The following is a 19,637-nucleotide window of genomic DNA, read 5'->3' as shown; positions in this document are numbered from 1 at the left end:
AATGATCACAAGAGTAGCTGAGGTGTGTCTTCTCAGGATATCAGGTCCAAGGGCCTTTTTAAGGGTTCTTCCCTGACAGCTGTTTCTCCTTTTCACAAACCCACCTTTTGTGTCATCTCCCACTCCCTCCCCAGGATGAAAGCTGCATCTCCTCTCTGGTTTTACAGCCAGTCCATCTAGCCTAAACTGCTTTACCTGAAATTATTATAACAGCTTCCAAGCTAGTCTGTCCTTTCCAGGCACAGTTATAGGTGTTGAGGTCTGTTCCACAATTTCATATCTGTGTGCATGGAGCGCACAGTGTGCATGCAGCAGAAACGCTGCCCTGAAGTGCACACACGGGGACCCTCTGCCACGGTGCACACACGGGAACCCCTGCCACGGCGCACACACACGGGGACCCCCTGCCACGGTGCGCACACGCAGGGACCCTCTGCCACAGTGCACACACATGGGGATCGCCTGCCACGGTGCACACATGGGAACCCCTGCCACGGTGCACACACACGGGAACCCCTCACCATCCTTCTTGCCACCTATCTCCACCTCAGCTTGTCTGCCTGGCATGGGGGACCATCACTCATCACTGCCTGACTCGCATCCCATTCCTGTGTGAGTGCACCACGGCAGGCGGCTCTTCTGTGTATGGGCTGTGGCACGGGGTCCTCGTGTATGTCCACTGTGGCAGGGGGTCCCCGTGTGTGTGCACTGTGGCAGGGGGTCCCCGTGTGTGTGCACCGTGGCAGGGGGTCCCCGTGTGTGTGCACCATGGCAGGGGGTCCCCGTGTGTGTCCACCGTGGCAGGGGATCCTCGTGTATGTCCACCGTGGCAGGGGATCCTCGTGTGTGTGCACCGTGGCAGGGGATCCTCGTGTGTGTGCACCACAGCACCATCCCTCTGGCTGCAGCTCATAAGCCCCCTTGGCTGAACCCCTATTCCTCATCCCAGCACAGGCCTCACTCATCTCTAGCTCCACGTTTCCCAGATCTTCAAAGCCATCATGTGCCTCTTTGCCAAACGTGGTCTTTCTCTTCTTCTAAAACCTGGTATTTACCTGCTTGGATTCTACTGAAGATTAAATTGTGTGTTCACCAGAGCGTCCCTCATCTAGGTGTGAGCTCACTAAGACAGGGACAATGCCACATTCTAACCCAGCGCTGGGCACAGGCCAGGCCCCACACGGTGTCCACCCTTGCGGTGCATCTGCAGGTGTGTGAGCACATTGTGATGCCTGGGTGACTTGTCCCTTTGTCCCTGTATTTGGTTTCCCCAGCCAAGCAGAAAGCACACAAGCTCCTCCTGCTCTCTCGGGCCCCGACACATGTGCCCCACGGAGCGGGCAGTCTACATGCTGATTTCCTGGCTGGTGTCACCAGTGCTGCTATCTACCGCAGGCCCAAGATACATGTTTGTTGATGTGAATGAGTGACTGCACTAACTCATCAACACCTCTAGGTGACTAGGAAGAAAAAGGCTGAGATGAGAGTGACGAAGGCTGAGACAGGAGGAGGCTTGGGCCTCACTGGGCGGATGTGAGAGGTATTTCACTAGCACAGCTTGAAGGGAAGGGCAGTGCCATCTGCACATGCACACACTGGCCTGAAGCAGTCATTATGTGCACAAGGATACGTCAGTGTGTGCAGCTACAAAGTGCAAGTCACAGCTTGCCCGCACAGGAGCAAGAGTCCGCGTCGTTTTTATCTGGAAATGCGCTCTGCTTCTGTGACGGGTGGGGCCGTTACACACCCAACTTCCTAAGAACCCAATCAGAGTTGTGTTATGACACACGATATAAAAGGCTCCCGGTGGCTGTTCTGCAAGAGTCACCGGCAGGAGAGACCAGCAGCAAGTTCTGGGTAATTACAACCCTCCTCAGGTGAGCCTGGACATTACCCGGAATCAGCCCTCACGCCTGCAAGGGGCTCCGCGCTTTCTGAAGGGCTTCTGCGCCGTGCGCTGTAGTAATGGTAATGGAAGTAGGAGTAAGAGTGATAATAACACTATCGTCGTGGTAATAACTTTAAAAGCGGCTGCCATTCCTTGAGTTTCTGCACTGGGCCAAGCACTAGTTCCATAAATTACAGCATTAAGCCTGAGAACATCCTCATCTAAATGAATTAGATGCTGTTATCCCCACTCAACAAATGCAGGCACCGAAGCACAAGGAAGGCAAGTCCTTGCCACCCTGGCCCCACAGTGAGTGGCAGATGCGAAACACACGCCCAGGCCTGTCTGACTCCAGATTCCAGTTCTTCGGGCCTCGCCCAACAAGCAGCGCTTGGTTCTCATGTTGACACTGGTTGGTTCCCAGAGCAAACATCATCCTCCCGGTGCCCACCAGGAAACACTCAGAGAAGCCACACAATGCGGAGGTGGAGAATTTGACACCCTCCCAATGCTCCTGTCCCCTAATCCAGCCCTTCTCCTTTGTGTGCTCCCCTCTTGCTGTGAGCCCTGAATGGATTCGCCCGGAGAGAGGACCCCACCAAAGGACGTGTCTTAAGCATAAGGAGGAATGTCTAAGATAAGGATTTTGCAAAAAGCCAAGAGGATGTTGAAGGGAAGCAAGTGGCGTCCCATCTTTAATGGCTGGTCTGCCGGTGACTTTAGCCACTGGCTGGGGAGACGGCCACGGGGGAATGGGTAGGATGACCTTGACAGGATGTAAGGGGGCTTGGAAGCACCTGGAAGAGCCCAGCTGTCCGAGCTGCCAGCCAAGCCGTCCCAGGGGCCTGCAGGAGCGTGCAGATTGCGTCCCTGTGTCTTCAGGAGGTGTTATAATTGGCCGGCTCCAACCACAGCGAGCTCAGATGACTGCTTTATGGCCGTTGGAACAGACTGCATCCTGTATGGCAATACGTCACTTCTTGAACCACAGCATGCCCTTTGTCCTATTGAATTTTTAAGCACTTTAAATCCCTTCCCTTAATAAGACTACCCATGAAGCCAAAGTTTAAACAAAGGAGTTACTCACCTTAATCTTTCCTCAGTTTATCACGTCCAACATCTTGCACATTTCAAAAGGAACACACATTAGCAGTTTCCAATAATGAAGGTGTGAAGGTCACACAGGATCTGTTCTCTCAGCAGGAGGAAGAACTGTGCATGGCTGTCGTGAAGACAAAGTGTTCTGTTTGCTACAGATGCCCCGAGAGGGTCTCTGCAGTTCCCCCTTGGGAGGGTCTGGACTGACTGTAGAGGCATGAAGGTTAGGAGACCCTTCACTCCTCTCAGGCTTGTGCGTGGCACTTAGGGCTATGATCCTAATTGTGCAGGAGACGGCAGCCACAAGCACCAGCCCTCTGAACCTTCCCGACGCTGCCAGGCCATTGCCTCTGCCTCAGATGGGGCCCAAGGCAGCTTGAAAGAGGAGCACAACCCCTGCCCCATGTCCAGCTGCCTCTCACGGGGGAATATGGGGTCCCTGGACTCGGATTCTGCACCTGCATTGTGGACGGCCCTTTCCTGACGTCCCACCTCCACTGTTTCACATGAATGGACTAAGCTGTAGGCCCTTCCAAGCAGGAGAGCGTGTTTTACTTGCTTTCTATCCTGAGTACTTAGCAGAGCATCTGAAGCCCAGTACATGTTTGCTGAATGAATGGCCTCAAATACTACTTTACCACAACCCCATTGGACAGATCATATACCACTCTGCTGTAAACACCTGGACAGATCAAGCTTTAAAAATAAGTCTAATGGTTGCCATTTTGTTTGATAGTCTCCTCTTAACACTTTTACATTATTTTGCATAAGATGCAGACCATTTATGGAATTTGATTTTTTATTTACTTATTAGCAACATCTAAGTGAAGGTTATGGCCCAGGCCCCATGCTAGACATAAAGAATTCAAAGATAAGCATGAACTACATTGCCCTCTCTCCATGTTTTGGTCTCTGACTGCTGAATATCAGCCCAGAAATCAGATAGTTGCTTTAAATTAAATATATTAAAAATGAAGTAGAAATCCAAATCCACAATGAACCCAGGCACAACGACACGCACAGTCCTGCAAACATCGTGCTAAATGTCAACATACAAGAGGCAGCCGAGCCCTGCCTTTCAGCCCCGGCCTCGAATCCCGGCTCTGAGCTCATTTGCTCTGCAACCCCAGCACTGCAGGTGCCTCCCGGGGCCTCTGATCTCTGGTGGGATGTGATAGGGCCGAGCACACAGCTGTAACCACGAAGGCCCATGAGTCCTGGTTACAGAGGGTCGTTCCCAGGAGGAACTTTGTGGGGGCAGTGGGCAGCACAGGTGGGCTCCACACAGGGAAGGTGCCCAGGGTGTGCACCAGGAAGTCAGGAGCGAACCAGGTCCTGCCATGTGGCTGCAGACTCCAAGAGCTGTCAGTTCTCAGGCATACGGGCGCCCCCACATCATGTGGCCAGCTCGGGTCTGCAGCGCTGTCTGCACACCGCCCGGCTGTTCATCCCAGTGCACTGATCTACACGGTCCCTGCTCTGCAGCTGCATGCTGGAGGCAGGTGGGGAAGCAGGGTGCCTCACCCACTGGGGCTCTATCCACAGGGGAGTCCAGGCTGGTCTGTTCCCTCTGCAGTACCTGGGGCTCCCTCCTTCCCCACATCACCACATTCTCCTCGTGGGTGTCTGGAGGTCACCCTGCAGGTCCACAGAGGGCGGCTAGATTGCCTGCTCTCACAGGCAGCTGACCAGCACCACAATCACGCCCGGCCAGGAGGTCACTCTGTCACCCTGCCTGGCGAGGCCGAGACAAGCTGCAGAGGCCATAGAACACCAGCTTTCCAGGGAGGCTGCAGGGTGCTGCTCAGAATGGTGCACAGACAGCTGATGGCTGTGGCAGGGCTCATCCTCACTCCAAGGGCATCTGCTACATGCCTTTGACGAGGACGCTGAGGCAGACACTTTCATGCAATTCATCTGCCCGCCCGGCAGGCTGAGTCCACTTTCTGTCACGCTTAGAAGGATTCAGAGCAGAACACCACCCAGGGAAGACCTGAGGTGTGATGCTCCGGTCAGCTGGGGAGGCACGAACACACAAGGGCTTTTGGAAATGGAGGGAAGGGACCAGCGCCTGAATACCGGTCACACACCAGGCACCTTATGTGCATCTTGCCATGGAACCTGCACCTTTAAGAGGAGCCCATTAATACCATCTCTTTACAGATGAGGACGCTGCTGCCCAGAAGAAGAAGGGTCATTGCCCCAGGTAGTGAAGTAGCCCAACCATGATTCCAACTCAGGACCTCTGGCTGCAAAACCCATGTGACCTCATTCCACTAAATGATGCCACAAACAAAGCCAAACAAAATTAAAGCGGGGGCTGGGCACAGTGGCTCACGCCTGTAATACCAGCACTTTAGGAGGCCAAGGTTGGTGAATCACTTGAGGTCAGGAGTTTGAGACCAGCCATCTCTACTAAAAATACGAAAATTAGCTGGGCGTGGTGGTGCATGCAGGTAATCCCAGCTACTTGCAAGGCTGAGGCATGAGAATTGCTTGAACCCAGGAGGTGGAGATTGCAGCGAGCCAAGATCGCACCATTGCACTCCAGCCTGGGCGACAGAGCGAGACTCCGTCTCAAAAACAAACAAACAAACAAAAACGGGGGGAGAATTAAAGATGCAGATTCACTGAGGACACTCGTGTGAGGTGCTCCCAAGGTGGGGAAGCAGGACGCGGGCTGTGTGGAGCATGCCGGAAGTGTCGCTGGAGTCTGGCCTGACTCCAGCTGGGAGGGTCAGGCGGCGGCCCAGGGCTCTGTCGGTGAGCTTAGGAGCCCCATGCAATGAGCCATCCTCTGCACTAGAATTTGTCGAGTGCCACTCTGCAGTGGTCTCTGATTAAAAATTAAACAAAATGAACTTCTCCCACGGCCAACTGCACTTTCTCCTGTGTATAAATACATGAGCACAAGCAGCCGGCTAAAGACAAAACAAGGTCGCTTTTGGCCGCGCCAGTGAGCCAGCCTCCCATGCGGGCTGAGGGGTCCCCAGGCCTTGAGAGGGTCCCCAGGGCAGTGGTGGCAGCGGAACCGCCTTCGATAGCAGTTGCCTGATCACTCTGCAGCTCCGCTGGCTGCCAGAGCCAGTTTCTGTGGCCTGCCCACCAGAACAAAGGAAATCCGTGGATGGGCCCTGGTCACAGTCACGGTGTGGACAGGACTCTGTGGCCTCCAGCGGCCCTCGGGGTGCAGCTTGTGCCCTGTCCTCACTAACCCTGACTCCCAGCGCTCTTCCCAGGGAGCCCGGAGACAGAACTGGCTCTGCCCTGGGAAGAGGAAGGGCCTGATGGGCCTGAATGCCTGGCCCTGGGGCACAGGAACTGCCCAGACCTGAAAGAGCCTGGCAGTCACAGGTCAGCCTCCCTGTGCTGCACAGGAAGGCCCAGAGGGGAGAAGGGACTCGACCCACGTCTCCTGGCCGGAAAGTGGTGGACGGAGAGAGGGGCGGGAGCACCCGTCTATTGCTGCGTGTAACACACATGGCCCAGGCTGCTCCTGGCCACGGGGCTTCTTCCCTCCCCAAGTGCCATTTTCCTGCAGCATAGACTGGGGCTCGCTGTGCGATGGGTCAGTGGCCGGGTGCGCGTGTTCGTGAAGCGTTCTCGCGATGCCCGAGAGCGCAAGAGGCGTCACTGTGGTGGGAGAAACACCTGGACCACGGTCCTTGCCCTGAGCTGCTTAGAAAACACATCTTGGATTAACTTCTCAGAATAAAGATTCCCCACTAGTGAAACTGTGCAGACTGCGCTACTAACGCGGACACTCCTTGCACACCTGCTTTGATCCCACTCTGGCTCACAGTGACTGGCTCGGCCGCAGGCCTTTGCTGGTGGGTTCTGAGGTGAGCATTTGGGGTCTGAGCCCCACGAGCTCACGGTCTAGTGAGAAGGTGAGTCGTGGCCCGAAACTATGATAAAGGAAGGCACCAGGGCCCGCCACATGGGACCAGCGGCCCTAAGGATTCCCTGCCATTTTTGAGCTGGACATCACGAGCCATATGCCCTGTGACGGAGGCCTCGGGTGCAAGCAAATCCACACCCACGCAAATGCAAATGGCTGTTTCCACCTAAGATGCAATGTCAACTTCAGACTCGTGTCCAGGACTGAATCAGCGTCTCTGTGGCTGAGATACCTGAAGAGAGAGAAGCTGGCGGCCGTATTAGTAGGAAATCCCATGGTTTCTCGGGGGAGAAGTTGATGCCGACAGATCTTTTCATTTTTCCCGGCCTCTGGTAGGTGGCCTGTGAATGGCTTCTCCTGAGGGTGCCCTTGATGGCTTCATCAGTCAGGGCCCTTAGCTCTCCCCTCAACTACCACACAAGCACAATTTCAGCAGCACCAAAATGACAACAGAAAGGCAATTCCAACATCACCATTTTCCACACGCTTATTAAGCAGTAAGACACAACAGGGCATGAATTATTATGCAGTAACTCATGCCTGGAAGCCATTGCAGACACAAAAGTCGAAGGATTCATCATTATCATATATTCAGTTCTATTTTTCTTTTTCACGCTATAAAAAAATCATGTCTAAATCTTCTAAAACCATCATAGTTACATCAAAAAGTGGATTGGGCTATCAACTCCGACAGTTTAAAATAAACCAGCAGCTGAGCAGGAAAACCTCTTGAATGCTTTCCTCTAGGTTTAGAGTCTGTTACTGGTGATGATGATAAAGACCCTGCTTCTTATTCCAAAAAAAAAAAAAAAAAAAAAAGCAGAAAAGGAAGCTGCCCAGTGGAAAGACCTGTGCGGCAGGGTGAGCCCCCTTGGGCATAGGCTGCCTGAAGACCCCGCTGGTCCATGGGTGCCACATCAGGAGAGTGGGAGGGCACACAGCAGTCTGAGGTCTGTCATGTGATGGCGCCACTGGAGGGCCCCCAGCTGTGAGCCCTGAACCATGCGGCTCCAGGGGGTTGGCCAGGCTGGTTCGTCAGCAAGTGTGACCGCACTTCGACTCTGTGCAGGGCACTGTGCCAAGCCCTGAGGACCCAGCAATGGACAGAGGTCCCCAGGCCTTCCTTTGTGGGGCTGACATGCTGGATAAGGAGTGTTGAGGAGAAGCCTGCAGAGGTGCATCTCAAAGACCACTGGGAGGCAGGTGGACCCTACCAGTAGCACCCTTGAGGGCTGCTCCCTGACCAGGCCTGCTGCACACCACTGGCCCTCATTCCCCACCCTCTCCTGCTGCCAGGTGGGAGCAGCTCAGGGTTCTGTGGCCACCCATTCCTGGGAAGCTAAGGATGGCCCCGGGGCCACTGGTAGGCTGCCCTGAGAGTCTCCCTTACCCTTGCTAGGGGCAGAGGCAGCCTCAGAGCCGGCAGGGCCAGCTCTTCCTCCACGTGCAGGCCCAGCACAGCCTAAAATCCAGGCCAGAGTCTTGCTGTTGCAGTCCCACCACTCAGACACCTGTGCCCTCCCATGCCCACCCAGCTCCATGCCTGGCTGGCGCCCCCACCCCTCCAGGATTCAGGGAAGCCGTCCTCTCTTCACCGCCCACTTGTGCTGGCAGATGCCCCATGCTGAGCTGCATGTTTCTGTCCCGGGCTGGCCTCTGTGAGCTTAGAGGTTATTGGCAATGCGTTTCCTCCCCGTCCCAGGCCTCTAGGCAGGGTACATGTTTGTGGGAGGGGCTCCCCAGACCTCCCATCTGGCATGGAGGGACTGAGTGGGTGGGTGGGTGCTGTGCCCGTAGTACAGTGCCCACAGAGAGAGGGTGAGAGCTGCTTACTGCACAGCCAGCTACTGCCCAACGCAGGTAGCTGGGTGGGCAGACACTGGGCCATGATCTCGTGGGCCCTGTTGACAACAGCTGGAGCTGGAACACGCTCCCTGCTGAAGGCGGGACAGGGGCCCTGGCAGCCAGGTGGCCACTCCAGGGACGTCTATGCAGTGGAAGAGCCCAGAACCCGACTCAGGAACGAGGGAGGGAAGAGGCGAACCCAAACCCACAGGGAGCCGTGAGGCCTCAGGAGGGCGCCACCTGCCGAACTTGCGCTCCTGTATCTGCAGGAATTGTATTCGATGCTACTGTCAAAAGCAAAGCGTTCTCGAAAACCCTTTGTAATCTGCAAAGTGTCCATCGTTCAGAAAGACATCGTTACGCTTTCCTCTTAATGAATTTATAGAAATAGGTGAATACGACCAACTTACACCAAGCTTGAAGCTCTGGGGCTGATGCCCGATGCCCCGGGGGCTGCCTAACTGGGGCCTGGGGCCACCCCTGCACTGCCCCTTCCTGCTCTCCCTTTCCACCTCCACGCTTCTCAGAGCAGCCTACAGAGTCTGACCTACACTGAGAGATTGGGCTCCTGCCCTTCCCAACACAGGGAGCACGGAGCCGCCACGGCCCCTTGGCTGGGATTAGCCCGTGTGTCCCCCTCACCAGAAATCAGCCCCTTCATGGGGCCGCCTCACACTCCCAGCCCAGCCCTGTGGGCTTTCAGGTAGGAGGCAGAGACCGCAGGGAGGGGGCTCCCAGAGATGCACCCCGTGGGCCACGCCCTCCCTGTCTCTTCCTCCTTCCCCGGAGGACCATGCTGGACAAAGTAGCAGCTCAATAAACATGTATTGGATTGCTCCGGACCACAGTCAGGTCTAGGACTATACATTTATCAATTCCTTTCCATGTCAACTCAATATAAGTCGGGGCAAGCCTCGTAAGATGTGAGAAGTGGAAGCTGCAGGGAGTGTCTGGAGCCCGGAGACAGGCCATGGGTGCCTGAACTGGAGGAGTGTGAAGGGAAAAAGCCAGGAAGCAGGGTATGTTGAGTGCCTCAACACAAGGCTGCAACAGGGGCCGCAACTTGACCTGCAAGAGCAGGAACCAAGGGTGGGCAAGTATCTCCACATGTTTTGATTTTAAGGAAAATTATTCCTGTGACCACGCACAGGGTGGGAGAAGCAGTGAGCCCACTCGCTCACTATTCCAGCACCGACACGGGGACACTCACTATTCCAGCACCGACGTGGGGCACCGACATGAGGACGCTCATTATTCCAGCACCTACACGGGGACGCTCACTATTCCAGCAACAACACAGGGACGCTCACTATTCCAGCACCGACACGGGGACGCTCACTACTCCAGCAACGACACGGGGACGCTCACTATTCCAGCACCGACACGGGGACGCTCACTATTCCAGCACCGACATGGGGACGCTCACTATTCCAGCACCGACACGGGGAAGCACACTATTCCAGCACCGACACGGGGAAGCTCACTATTCCAGCACCGACACGGGGCACCGACATGGGGACGCTCACTATTCCAGCACCGACACGGGGACGCTCACTATTGCAGCACCGACACGGGAACGCTCACTATTCCAGCACCGACACGGGGCACCGACACAGGGACGCTCACTATTCCAGCACCGACACGGGGAAGCTCACTATTCCAGCACTGACACGGGGCACCGACATAGGGACGCTCACTATTCCAGCACCGACACGGGGACGCTCACTATTCCAGCACCGACATGGGGACGCTCACTATTCCAGCACCGACACGGGGAAGCTCACTATTCCAGCACTGACACGGGGAAGCTCACTATTCCAGCACCGACACGGGGCACCGACACGGGGACGCTCACTATTCCAGCACCGACACGGGGATGCTCACTATTCCAGCACCGACACGGGGAAGCTCACTATTCCAGCACCGATACGGGGCACCGACATGGGGACGCTCACTATTCCAGCACTGACATGGGGACGCTCACTATTCCAGCACCGACATGGGGACGCTCACTATTCCAGCACGGACACGGGGACACTCACTATTACAGCACCGACAAGGGGCACCGACATGGGGATGCTCACTATTCCAGCACCGACAAGGGGCACTGACACGGGGACGCTCACTATACCAGCACCGACCCAGGGACGCTCACTATTCCAGCACCGACACGGGGACGCTCACTATTCCAGCACCGATGTGGGATGCTCACTATTCCAGCACCGACACGGGGAAGCTCACTATTCCAGCACCGACACGGGGACGGTCACTATTGCAGCACCGACACGGGGCACCGACATGCGGACGCCCACTATTCCAGCACCGACACAGGGACGCTCACTATTGCAGCACCGAAATGGGGCACCGACATGGGGACGCTCACTATTCCAGCACCGAGACGGGGACACTCACTATTGCAGCACCGACACGGGGACGCTCACTATTGCAACACCGACAAGGGGACGCTCACTATTCCAGCACCGACACAGGGACGGTCACTATTCCAGCACCGACAAGGGGATGCTCACTATTCCAGCACCGACGTGGGGACGCTCACTATTCCAGCAACGAAATGGGGACGTTCACTATTCCAGCACCGACACGGGGACGCTCACTATTCCAGCACCAAAAAGGGGACGCTCACTATTCCAGCACCGACACGCGGACGCTCACTATTGCAGCACCGACATGGGGATGGTCACTATTCCAGCACCGACACGGGGCACCGACATGGGGACACTCACTATTACACCACCGACACGGGGACGCTCACTATTGCAGCACCGACACGGGGACGCTCACTATTCCAGCACCGACACGGGGACGCTCACTATTCCAGCACCGACACAGGGACGCTCACTATTGCAGCACCGACACGGGGATGATCACTATTCCATCACCCACACGGGGCACCGACACGGGGACGCTCACTAGTCCAGCACCGACAAGGGGCACCAACATGGGGACACTCACTAGTCCAGCACCGACAAGGGGACGCTCACTATTCCAGCACCGACACGGGGACGCTCACTATTCCATCACCCACACGGGGCACCGACACGGGGACGCTCACTATTCCTGCACCCACACAGGGACGCTCACTATTCCAGCACCGACACGGGGACGCTCACTATTCCAGCACCGATGCGGGGACGCTCACTACTCTAGCACCGACACAGGGACGCTCACTATTCCAGCACTGACGTGGGGACACTCTCTATTCCAGCACGGACACGGGGACACTCACTATTTCAGCACTGACACAGGGACGCTCACTATTCCAGCACCGACACAGGGCACCGACTCGGTGACGCTCACTATTCCAGCACCGACGTGGGGACACTCTCTATTCCAGCACGGACACGGGGACGCTCACTATTCCAGCACCGACACGGGGATGTTCACTATTCCAGCACCGACACGGGGACACTCACTATTCCAGCACCGACACGGGGATGCTCACTATTCCAGCACTGACAAGGGGCACTGACAGGGGGACACTCACTATTCCAGCACCGACACGGGGACGCTCACTATTCCAGCACCAACACGGGGCACCATCACGGGGACACTCACTATTCCAGCACCAACACGGGGCACCAACATGAGGACGCTCACTATTGCAGCACCGATACGGGGACGCTCACTATTCCAGTGCTAACACGGGGATGTTCACTATTCCAGCACCGACATGGGGACGTTCACCATTCCAGCACCGACACGGGGACGCTTACTATTCCAGCACCGACAAGGGGCACTGACAGGGGAATGCTCACTATTCCAGCACGGACACGGGTCACTGACACAGTGACGGTCACTATTCCAGCACGGACATGGGGCACCGATACGAGGACGCTCACTATTCAAGGCCGACATGGGAACACTCACTACTATTCCAGTGTTCCCGACACGGGAACACTCACTTCTCAGTAATGCTCACCGCTATTCCAGCGTTCCCAACACGGGGACGCTCACCGCTATTCCAGCGCTCCCGACACGTGACGCTCAGCGCTACTCCAGCGCTCCCGACACGGGGACGCTCAGCGCTACTCCAGCGCTCCCGACACGGGGACGCTCAGCGCTATTCCAGCGCTCCCGACACGGGGGACGCTCACCGCTATTCCAGCGCTCCCGACACGGGGACGCTCAGCGCTATTCCAGCGCTCCCGACACGTGACGCTCAGCGCTACTCCAGCGCTCCCGACACGGGGACGCTCAGCGCTACTCCAGCGCTCCCGACACGGGGACGCTCACCGCTACTCCAGCGCTCCCGACACGGGGACGCTCAGCGCTACTCCAGCGCTCCCGACACGGGGACGCTCACCGCTATTCCAGCGCTCCCGACACGGGGACGCTCACCAGTATTCCAGCGCTCCCGACACGGGGACGCTCACCAGTATTCCAGCACTGACATGGAAGCCCATGTAAACCAGGAAGTGGGGCTCCTTCCTCCATCAGGCAGCCCGGGGGCTGGATTCCAGGGCACAGTAAGGGAAGGAGGAGACACAGGGAAAGGCCCCAAGGCTATGACACTGGAGCTGGCTTTCAAGAATGAGCAGAATTTCACCAGGTGGAGGAGGACTTCCAAAGGATTTGCAAAGAAGAGCCAATGTAGACAAAGGTGATCTGACGCGTCGTTAGGAAAGGTCGCTCATCTGTTTGATCAGAATGTCAGCTATAACAGAGATGCCGGGACGTCCATGAAAAGCCAGGCTGGGTCAGAGGACCGTGATTGATGGTTAGTTGATTGATTGATTTAATAAACCCTCATTAATTGCTATTACACATAAGGCAGCATTTCAAACCAGAAACTCGCAGGCTGTTCCCTATGTGATTTTTAGTGCCTCTTCAATAAGCCATGCAGAAATCCAATCAGCAAGGCTCAGTAAACACTAATCAATCACAATCCTCATCGTCACTTCCTGAGACCATAAAGCGCATGACGGTGTAACTGCTGGGGCATAAGTGATAGGCTCCGAGCCCCTGCATTGTTCTGGAAGCTCGGCCACTCTACTGGTGCATGGGACATGTTTTTAAGGTTATCTTACATTAGAAAAGTGAGTATCAGGAGAAGTCAAAAAGACAAAACCTGTCAACGGAGGGGTGCAGTCAGTTACGGAGCCATTTTTCTTGATTCTTAGGAAATGGCCTTCTATGTACTGCTTTCTATTTGCAAAATAGTCACATTGAATTCACTGGCAGCACAGAATACCTTTGGAAGTTCCATTTTAATCCATCTCTATTTAGGGGATCTTGCTTTTAAATGACCCAGCTTATGGCTTTCAATGTCTCAAAGGAATTAAGAACTTTCATTTTTCACATATTTCATACAAATATACAAGGCAGTATTTCAATTATCCTTTCGTCTGTCCATCAAGCACTTTATCTTGAGATAGACTAAGCTTTGGGTTATTCACTGAAAGTGAGGACCCAATTCTAGAAATGTTCCAAACTCGGCATCTCCTCATTCAGCCTTTAGGGGTAAGATTACCAGACCCAATGACGCCTACTAGTGTTTTAAGATACGAACCACTGTCCCATCCACTTGCCCATCCACCCATCCATCCCCTTCCAACCAACCACCCACTTACCCCATCCAACCACCCACCCACCTACATACCGATCCATCCACTCACCCATCCACCTACCCACCATCCATCCACCTACTCACCCACCCATCATCCATCCACCCATCCAGCCACCCACTCACCTATCCCCAACCAACCACCACCCACCCACTCACCCCATCCAACCACCCATCCATCTACACACCCATCCACCTACCCACCCACCCCTCACCCTCATCCACTCACCATCCACCCACCCAGGTATCCATCTACCCACCCATGCATCCATCCACCCACTCACCTACCTATCCATCTACCCACCCATCCACTGACCCACTATTCATTCACCCACCCATCCAGCCACCCATGCACCATCCACGTAACTGTCCATCCACCCATCCACTCACCCATCCACTATTCATCACCTAACCCCCACCCACCCGCCCGCCATCCACCCACCCGCCCGCCATCCACCCACCCGCCTGCCATCCACCCACTCACCCATCTACCCACCCATTCACCAATCCATCCACACATCCATTCATCCATCAACCCATCCACCCACCTGTACCCACCCATCCACTATCCACTCACCCACCCAATCTGTCCATCCACCCTTCTACCCACCCACCTATCCAACCCAGCCTGACTGTCCCCTGCCTGGCACCCACTTTCTCTAGCCCTGAGGTCCTCAGGGGCCCACAAATCTTTGACCTGGTCTCTGCCTTCTGTCCCTCACCCCTTCCTTCCCTCCTCTGATCCCCCACCCCCCATTTCTGGTGTCTTCAGTCTCTGCCTCCCTGGCTACAGGAGATGCCTTTGCAGGGCCTAGCACAGTGTCTCAGGGAGAACACCAGCAGGCTCGCCCGCCCTGCTGAAGGCCTGCTCCTCCCAACTCCGTCCCCCAAGACCTTTGCCTGGGGTCCTTGTTGTTGAACTAAAGCTGGCCCTGCTGGAGTTCTCACTAACAAGGGCTGTCCTCATGTCATTGGTGACACCCCTAGGAGCCCATCCAGTGCTCTCACACCCTGCCCCCAACACCGCAGCTTTTCACATCCCAGAGGAAGCAGCCACAGCTCTTCTGAACGAGCCACACAGATTATGGGGCAGCTGCAGCCCACACAGTGTGTCCCTGCAGTCTGCAGCATGTGCCCCGGGTGTGGGGAGGGGGACTTCCGGCTCCAGCTCCAGGACACCCTGAGGATGCTGCGTGATGCTTGCTGTGGGTTGGCAGGGCTTCACCTGCTGGTGTCAGAAGATGATTCTCAATTAGCACCAACCCTCCCTCCCATCACCTGGCCAGGCAGAGAGCAGGAATGGAGAGCCACAGCCCGGCCATTTAAGAGCAGCGCCAACTCACTGGGCAGCCCACACCAGAAGGGGCTCCTGAAAAGTGTTAAATCCAAAATCTCCCATTGCTCCCAATCTCACACAGCTCCTGGATTCTCAGTTTAGCCCTGCCAGGCCCATGCTGCAGAGGCGCCTGCGGGGAAAGTGGGTTACTAATGACCCTGCTTTGTGCAGCTGGACACGTGCCGAGGTAAGTCAGGCCCCGGCCAGGGCACACCATGGATGACATTCATCTTTTCTGGCACTGACGCTGCCGTCCACAGCCACAGGCGACACCGCACAGCACCTGACACTGCACAGAGGGGCCAGGAGGACGGGTCGAGGCTGACTTCTTTCCCCATATTCCCGGCCCCCCAGGTCCTGGTAAAGAAGGTCCACATGTAATCCCATCACCTGCAACACAGCTTCTGTGTAAGGGAGGGAAGAACCCCATCTATACAGGAGGCTTGTCCAGCACAGCCCCTCCACCACCCCACGCACAGGGACGGCCTGTCCAGTGCAGCCCCTCCACCACCCCACGCACAGGGGTGTCCAGTGCAGCCCCTCCACCACCCCAAGCACAGGGGTGTCCAGTGCAGCCCCTCCACCACCCCACGCGCAGGGGTGTCCAGTGCAGCCCCTCCACCACCCCAAGCGCAGGGCTGTCCAGTGCAGCCCCTCCACCACCCCACGCGCAGGGCTGTCCAGTGCAGCCCCTCCACCACCCCACGCGCAGGGGTGTCCAGTGCAGCCCCTCCACCACCCCACGCGCAGGGGTGTCCAGTGCAGCCCCTCCACCACCCCACGCGCAGGGCTGTCCAGTGCAGCCCCTCCACCACCCCACGCGCAGGGCTGTCCAGTGCAGCCCCTCCACCACCCCACGCGCAGGGGTGTCCAGTGCAGCCCCTCCACCACCCCACGCGCAGGGGTGTCCAGTGCAGCCCCTCCACCACCCCACGCACAGGGATGCAGGCTTAGCTCTGAAAATGGCATGGGCAACAGAGGATGCTGGTGATGAACCCCAAAGTCTCTGCGTGGCTGCATCCTAACTGTTCCAGCTGTCCAACCAGTCACCTAGAGGTCACTGGGCTGCCTCTGGGTAAGAATTGCTGGAGGCAGAGCCTGAGAGACTTGCATGAAGGGGACATGGCCTATGCCCCAGACCGTGGACAGAGCCGGGCAAGGTGCCCCTAGCCTGTTTCAAAATCCTCACAAGGGGGATGCTTGCTCTGTTTACAAGGGGTCCTTAAGATAAAACTATGTCCTGTGTTTGAATGTGTGTGCATTTTACAAATAGAAGTACTGTTGATGACGCCCAAACCGTGGCCACACTGATGATGGCCGCACTGGCGATGGCCACACTGATGATGGCTACACTGGCAATGGCTGCACTGGCGATGGCCACACTGACGATGGCCGCACTGATGATGGCGTTGGGTCCCACGTGGTGCTGTCCTGGGGCACACTCGCTTTCTCTAACGGAACCTCTCACCCTGTTCATCTGGAGTTGCTCACCAGATCGCACCCTCGCCTTCCTATTCCAGGATATCCCTTCTCCCCTCTCTGTGCTTCTCCACTGGACTAGTCTATCCGCATTCAGAAATATAGATATTTCTCCTTCTTAAAGAGAGAGATCCTCAGCCGGGCACGGTGGCTCACATCTGTAATCCCAGCACTTTTGGGAGGCTGAGGTGGGCAGATCACCTGAGGTCAGGAGTTTGAGACCAGCCTGGCCAACAAGGTGAAACCCCATCTCTACTAAAAATACAAAAATTAGCCCGGTGTGGTGGCGCATGCCTGTAATCCCAGCTACTCTGGAGGCTGAGGTAGGAGAATCATTTGAACCTGGGAGGCGGAGGTTGCAGTGAGCCAAGATTGTGCCACTGCACTCCAGCCTGGGCGACCGAGCAAAACTCCGTCTCAAAAAAAAAAAAAAAAAAAAGAAATAGAAATCTCCTTGTGGTCACAGGCCCTGGGGGGCTACTCCTCCTGTTGTTTCCTTTACACAGCCCCTCCCGCTCCCAGCTTCCTACCTCTCTCATCCCACGCCGCTCCTGCAGTTCATGCTGCTCCTGCTGTCCACGCTGCTCCTGCCATCCACCAGCTGCCAGGGGGCCTCCCCAGGGCCATCCACACCTCCATGTCCGTGTCCATCTCCAGCTCGTTCTCCCCGACATCTGACGCCCCATCTGCAGCCTTGAGGGTGCCTCAGTCCTTCTCCCGGAAACCCCCACTTTGCTTGGCTCCTGGATACCCCATGCCCTGTGCCCTCCCACCCCCAGACTCCTCTGAAGGAGGATTCAGAGGAATCTTCGCCTCCTCGGAGGATTCAGAGGAATCTTCGCCTCCTCTGAAGATTCCTCATCCCAGAGCTCACCTGACGTCTTCTCTACACGACTTTCGTGTGGTCTTCTGGGGGCCCTGCCATCCGTTCACCATTGAAGGACGCTTGTGTTGCTTCCAGCACTTGGTGATTATGCCTGGGTAGAAATATCTGTGTATAGGTATTTATGCAAACATAAGTTTTATTTTCTGGGGCTGGCATTGGCAAACAGGCCCCAGGCCACATCCACCCGCCGCCTGTCTTTGTAAACTCATGGTGTGTGTCTGGCAGGACAACCACAGAGAGGAACAGGGACAGTGACTGTGGCCCTCAAAGTCTAAAATGTTTACTTTCCAGATCCTTTCTAGAAAAGGATCCAGGGTAAAGACGTGAGGGCTGACTGGTGTGGTGAGTGTGTGTTAAACTCATGAGAAGCCAGCCACCGGGTGCACAGTGGCCTCACCATTGCACACACACAACGTACATACACCGGCGGCTGTGTGCCAATCAAAGGCAGTAAACCATCCAAACTCTAAACTTCAGTCCTCACCTGTTCAGTGGCTTCCGTCTCAAAAAGGCAGGACCTCCAGTTCCCCACGGCTGGGCCTCCTGCCTCATTCCCATGCCAGCCCAGCTGCCTCCCTACCTGATCCACTCACCCAGGCGCCACCCCACCCCAACCCTGGGCCTTGGCTCATGCATCACCTTCTCAGAGAGCCTCACTCCCACAGCGCTCCCTGGCCCCTCCTCTACACTCCCCTGTGGCATCTGTCCCCATGTCACCTGATGGCCCACAGGAGCACTCACTCCAGGGGAGCTGAGACTTGCCCTAATCACAGCTGTGGCTGCAGCAACAGCAGGATCTAGAAGTGTGGGTACACACTAGGCACTCAATTTATGTTTGTTAAACAAACACATTTTCTTTCAAGTGACAGCAACTGAAGGGAGGACTGACATTACAATGCCACACATTCCCCACATGTGCAGGTTTTACCTGGAAGCAGAAATGCTGGAGGGTCTGCAACACATCCGTCTCTGTCCACCCCCATTCCCCACCAGCACACCCCTCCCCAAGGCCCCCCGCACCAGCTTGCCCCTCCCCATGCCCCCCCCACCAGCACACCCCTCCCCACGGTCTCACCCACCTGTGCGCCCCTCCCCACTCCCCACCCACCAGTGCGCCCCTCCCCACTCCCCACCTACCAGTGCGTCCCTCCCCACGGCCCCACCCACCAGCGCGCCCCTCCCCATGGCCTCCCCACCAGCGTGCCCCTCCCCACGGCCCCACCCACCTGCATTCCCCTCCCCACTCCTCACCCACCTGTGCACCCCTCCCCACGGCCCCCCAACCAGCGTGCCTCTCCCCATGGCCCCCCCCACCTGCACGCCCCTCCTGACTCCCCACCTGCGCACCCCTCCCCACGGCCTCCCCACCAGCGTGCCCCTCCCCACGGCCCCACCAACCTGCATTCCCCTCCCCACTCCTCACCCACCTGTGCACCCCTCCCCACGGCCCCCCAACCAGCGTGCCTCTCCCCATGGCCCCCCGACCTGCGTTCCCCTCCCCACTCCCCACTCACCTGCGTGCCTCTCCCAACAGCCCCACCCAGCTGTGCACCCCTCCCTACAGCCCCCACCTGTGGACCCCCCCCATACTTGTCCCCTCGCCCAGGACCCCACCTTTTC

The 19,637-nt window shown here is 56.6% G+C and overlaps 1 long non-coding RNA gene across 1 annotated transcript; it reads right to left on the bottom strand.

The window, feature by feature from the left end:
- Positions 1-2,552: 2,552 nt before the first annotated feature.
- Positions 2,553-18,983, bottom strand: LOC134807845 (uncharacterized). Its single transcript, XR_010149224.1, has 2 exons — positions 17,662-18,983; positions 2,553-3,110 (listed from the first exon to the last, which is right to left on the bottom strand). It is a non-coding gene; the product is annotated as an uncharacterized LOC134807845 (long non-coding RNA).
- Between the last annotated feature and the right edge of the window lie 654 nt (positions 18,984-19,637).

Source organism: Pan troglodytes, chromosome 12 (genome assembly GCF_028858775.2).
Source record: "Pan troglodytes isolate AG18354 chromosome 12, NHGRI_mPanTro3-v2.0_pri, whole genome shotgun sequence".
Classification (NCBI taxonomy): domain Eukaryota; kingdom Metazoa; phylum Chordata; class Mammalia; order Primates; family Hominidae; genus Pan; species Pan troglodytes.
The sequence above is the reverse complement of the archived record's forward strand: the minus strand, read 5'-3'. Positions and strand labels throughout refer to the sequence as shown.